The following is a 6,000-nucleotide window of genomic DNA, read 5'->3' as shown; positions in this document are numbered from 1 at the left end:
TGTTGAATGATATCTTGAAAACTGAAAATGATTTTAAAACCCTGTTGTCATTGATTTGCTCTTGTCCCAGGATCCTTTGACAAATGAGGTGGAATTTCCACCTGTTGGAATGCACAGGCACAATGATATGATTCTCTGAGTTGCAAAGACTCATGGAACCACATCCCAGGCAAGACCTAGAAAGGTGTGTCACTCCTTAGTCTTCTTAGTCTTCATACTCTTATAGGCAGTTCCTGTTCTAGTTTTTTTTTTGTTTTGTTTTGTTTTTTTTTGTTGTTTTTTTTTTTTTGCTACAGACTTTTTCCTATTGTAGATTTTTACATAAAGAGAACCTCATGCCGGGCATGGGGGTGCACGCCTTTAATCCCAGCACTTGGGAGGCAGAAGCAGGTGTATTTCTGAGTTGAGGCCAGTCTGGTCTACAAAGTGAGTTCCAGGACAGCCAAGTATACACAGAGAAACCCTGTCTCGAAAAACAAAAACAAACATATAGATAGATAGATAGATAGATAGATAGATAGATAGATAGAGACAGACAGACAGACAGACAGACAGAGACAGAGAGACAGAGACAGAGAACCCTAGTGTCTCCTCTTCAATTTTAGTTTGCTTGTTATGGCCAGCTGGTTTTTGAAACACAGTTACATTGTTCCACAGATCAGTCATTCCTTCCTTCCTGTTGCCAGATAGCAGTCTAGTGCATAAAAATAGTTTGCAGATTCAGTCTTCTGTAGGTGAACACTCAGAGGTTTCCCCATTCTTCTTGAACTGAATGCAGTAGCAGTGCATGTTGCTGTACAAGTCTATCTCAGTGAAGTACCATAATATAGTTCCCCTTCCTCCTCAAAACTCTGAATGACAAGACACATAAGTCATCTTCAAGTTAGTGTACAATATGAGCTCTTCTGATAACTTTATCCCACAGGAGACATGTTGGAATTTAGAAGACTCCTCCAAATGCTTTATATCTGCCACCTAGAATCTAAAGATTTAATGATGGTATTTTAAGAAGTTTCCATTCTGTGTAGGCTGTCTCACTATTTTAGCACGGAAGTTATTTCTAGGCTAATGCAGTCAAGATCACTCATGGCCTTTGTCGAACAGATTTTGTAATCTTTAAAATTGTGTATAAAAGCACCATTTAAGACTGGAGAGATGGCTCAGTGGTTAAGAGCTGTTTTTAGTCTTGCAGAAGACCTGAGTTCTGCTCCTAGCACTCACAATCATCTGCATTTCCAAGGGATATAATGACCTCTTCTGATATCCTGACACAAAGCATACAGGTAGTTCATGTGTTTAATTGTAGGCAAAATAAGTACTCACCGGAAACAAAAGCAGATATATCTAAAAATAAACAAAATGGAAAACACAGCAAAACTTAATTGCTCATCAGCTACTGTTCCTTTTAGTGTTTGAGTCCAAATAATACTTTACTTATAGTTTGTACGTTTGCATCATGCATGAAACCAAACAGTATTTTCTCCTATGGGTTACTTTTGTCAGATTTCTTCATTAGGCTGGTATTAGCATCCTAAAACGTGTTTGTGCTTGTCTGTCGGGGCTCAGGATAGCAGGGAATCCGTTTTTTTGAGTAGTTGAGACATTGCAACTGCGAACCTGTCTGTGTCTGGCTTTTATAGAGTTCTATGATGAAATTTTAAAATTGTCAAGGTTAGTGTTCAATTCAGATTTGCTATATCATATTTAAGCAATTTATCCCATGACAATTTCCCTGAAAAGTATGGGCCTCATTAAGGTCATCTAATCTGCTGGCTTAGTTTTGCATAGGACAGGTGGTCTCTCATCCTTCTGACATTTCATTTTCTCTGGGCTCATACCAGCTCATTCATACCGCATATGGATATTTTATGAGCTTTTCAAACTCTCAATACATGGTCGTTGTATTCTCTGATTTGTTTTGATTTGATTCTTTTTTTTTTTTTTTTTCTGTTTGCCCTTTACAGATACAGCTCTCACATGTATGCCCTCTCTTAGTTTCTGGGGTTTTAAAGTCTGTGATGCTCTTACTTCCCCACTCCCTCCATCCATCTTTGTGATGATGCGTCCTCTGGCTTCTGATACAGTATGCTCATTTCACTGCTTTAATTCTTTCTTACTTTACAATAAAGGCTCTATGCTCCAGATTTCCAGGGAATTCATGCCCGGCATGTTTTGATGTGATCATCCTGCTGTGCTGTTACCAGAACTGTTCTAATTGCACATTCGAAAGCTCCCCAAATCATCATTGAACTGTTGTGGGTAGAGACATGAATAGACACTAAAGAGATTTGCATTAAATAAAATAGTAACCATCTCCAAAACCAATTGAATTTCATCGACTTAATCAATCATTCAGCAATTGTTTACAATTACCCAGCAAGTAGGAAACCTATTGAAAAATACATTGTAGTAGATAAATATTCAAATACATGTTCAAAGTATAGATTGATGTATAGTAAAATTATACTAAATGTATTTACATATAGCTAAGTAGATATGTATACAGGTGTTCAAAAAATAGTGAACCCACATATAACTATAAACATATATATGTTAGAATAATGATTATTTTTTAACATATTGGGGGTTTTTTTGGTTATTTCAATTTGTTCATTTTCTGCAACTAAGGGATATTAAACTTTTAATACTGATCTTTTAAAACATGGTTTTTAATTTTTTCTAAACCCCAGTATCAGATATGGGAAGTCCCCACTCCTGTAGTAGTTTCTCCTTGACATGGTATCTGTATTTCAAAGAATTTTGCCTGAACAGGTGGCCCAAGAGACAACAAAAATTTAGGAAAACGTTATTTAATGCAAAGTTTAAGCAGCAGATAAAATGCACGAAGTGTTTATACAATAGCACCATATCATGAAAACACATAAATGTAAACACTGTTAGCAAATATGAAATGTAAAACCAAATATGCACTTCTCTGATCATAAACACTTGGGCAACAAGTGGAAATTATGCATCCTTTGAATTTTTTGTTGTTGTTGTTGGTTTTTCAAGATAGGGTTTCTCTGTGTAGTCCTGGCTGACCTGGAACTCACTCTATAGACCAGGCTGGCCTCGAACTCAGAAATCTCCCTGCCTCTGCCTCCCAAGTGGTGGAACTAAAGGCATGCACCACCACTGCCCGGCTCTCTTCTGTTTTTAAATGATGCTTCTCTTCAGTTTTTACTGTGTTCTTGTGTTCTTTGTACAACTCTCAACTCTCACCCCATTCTTATGACTATTATATTTGTAGGCTTGAGAATTGAACCCAGGGCCTCAGGCACATTAGGCTCCCCACTGAGCTACATTCCCAGAGCCTTATAATGTTTTATTTCATTGCTATTTGATTGATTGGTGATTGATGACTGGTTGATTGATTGATTGATTGATTGAATTGTGTGTGCTTCTTTGTGTGACTCTAGGCAAACACATGACTGTGGATATACACATTGGTGTATGCACAAAGGTCAGAAGAGAATGTGAGATAACCTCAGGGCTGGTTTTAGTCTTTTGTGGGGTGGCTACTTGTTTTGTAGGTGCTGAGATCTAAACTCATCTTCATGATGCTACAACAAGCATTCTTAATCTCAGAGCTATTTCCTCAGCCCAACAAGAGGTGGTTTTGAAGAGACAAATTCATCCTGCATGGAGAAGATAGCCATTGACTAAATCTGGAGATTGTTAGTCATTGACTTATTTTACTTTAAGTGGTGTGTATTGTGTGTATGTGCATATGTATGCTCACAAGTATGTTGGTGTCTATGGAGATGAGAGGCACCAGATCTCCTGGAGCTGGAATTACAGGAGGCTCAGGTTCTAAATAAACTCAGGTTCTCTACAACAATAATATGTACTCTTAACAGCTGAGCCATTTCTCTACCCCCAGGCATTGACTTCTGAAAGTTCATTCCTTATCTGATTCCACATGGGGAGAAGAGATTTTTTTCTTCTAACTTTCATAAAATTTGGGTCAGATAACAATGTACAAAATAGGAGACTCTATGGAATTTTTACTATGAGTTTGAGCCTATACATGTATTTCTGTATAGTTTTCATACAATGGATTAGGAATATTTTAAATTACAAGGTGGTAGTTATTATTGGCAATGAAGCAAAGGAAATGTATCTTTTGTTATTAATGAACACATATCTTGCTGTTAGCTAACCCACAGACATGCCAGCAGGTGTGTGGTGGCCAGCCCACCATCACCCAGAGCGGGATTACAAAGCCTCTGATGGAAAGACTAATCCCGAGTAGATCTGCACACAGATTTGTCTTGGAAAAACTGTGCTAAAGTTATCATAGAATTATGATGATGTTAAGATGAATAAAGTCTCCACACTCAGAGTTGTTTGGTGAACCATAACAAATATCAATATCTAGCAATCCCTGCTGTCTGATTGCCTTGTATTGTAGAACAGGTCAGGATGATATGGGGATGATGACCCTGGGATGGGAAGACTGGATATTAGTCCAAATCTATAATAGGTCAAAGTTAATCACTTTTAACTAGTTCTTATCCTATTTACTACAGAAGAACTAATCCTCATGCCATTAGTATTTATCCACAGAGACACAAGGGATTCACTAAAGTAGTAAATAGCATGTTAAATGTTTATATAGCTGTATTGATGCGTTTTAGCAGTCTGTTTGACTCAGCTACAATCACCTGGAAAGAGAGTCTCAATAAAGAATTATCCAGACCAGTTGCCCTATTGGCATGTCTGTGTGCTCTGCACACTCCAGTGAAGTCTGCTTGGCAGGCCGAGAAGCCTGGAAGCACTCCGAGGCAAAGAGTTTCAAGGAAGCTCAACCTCCTGGAACCTTGGCATTCTCATAACCCGTATACTCATACCCTATCTCCATGTTAGTCTGGTGTATGGATCCATGTGCTCTCTTTTAGTATTATTTTATTATAAGTGCCTTTAAAGATGGAATTCTGACATAGTTAAGCCTTCGCCAGTGTTCCAATGTCCCAGAAAATCCTTCAAGCAGACAAACTTGGAATTCAGTAGGAATTCAGTAAGAAGGTTATCTATTCAGTAACATTCAAATTTACTTCTAGTTGAGAAGGTGAAACTAATTAGGCATTACAAAGAACAGAGCCAGAATAGCTCAGGGCTGGTCTGCAGAGTGTTTACTTGAGACAATAGTCAGGCGTGATGGCACACACCTTTAATCCCAGCACTCGGGAGGCAGAAGCAGGTGGATTTCTGAGTTCGAGGCCAGCATGATCTACAAAGTGAGTTCCAGGACAGCCAGGGCTATACAGAGAAACCCTGTCTTGAAAAACAAACAAACAAACAAACAAACAAACAAACAAACAAGACAATAGCCAGGCTTACCCAGACAAGGGAATTCACAATGGCCTTGCGAATAGGTGGGTTTACCATGAAAGAGTTAGGGAATCCCCCTGAGACAGGTTTCTTCACTAGGCCCAAAGAAACAGCACAAATCAGGCATTTACTAAGAACCCCTGGTGGTGGGCTTAACAATAGACTAGCATTACACCTGGCTCCCTTAGTGGTAGCAGCCTGGTCGCTGCCTTCTTTTGATGTATACATTCCTTTTGTATTGTGTCACTGTAACTCAGTGGATGTATCTCACCTGGTTTCTTGTCACTCTTCTATATAAAAAGTATGATGCTCGACTTGAAAAATTACATTCAGATTCTGTCTGTCATTCATTCACCAACTCCTTGTCCACCTGCAACCAGGGACCAAAAGGGTCTGCGGCATCTGTGGAGAACTTTCTTGATTGCTAATTAATGTAGGAATCACCAGCCCACTGTGGGAGGCACCATTACCTAGGCAGGGTCTTCTAAACAGTATAAAAAAGAGAGTTAGCTGAGAGCAGGTAGGGAAGTATATATTTATTCTCTCAATGCTTTTAATTGTGATCATAATACATAAAGTTCCTGCCTTAACCTCCCCCAAATAATGGACTATCACCTGGAATTGTGAGCCAAATAAATCCTTTCTTCCCTAAGTTGCTTTTTGACA

Source organism: Mus musculus, chromosome 7 (assembly GCF_000001635.26).
Source record: "Mus musculus strain C57BL/6J chromosome 7, GRCm38.p6 C57BL/6J".
Classification (NCBI taxonomy): Eukaryota; Metazoa; Chordata; class Mammalia; order Rodentia; family Muridae; genus Mus; species Mus musculus.
This window is presented reverse-complemented; position numbering follows the sequence as displayed.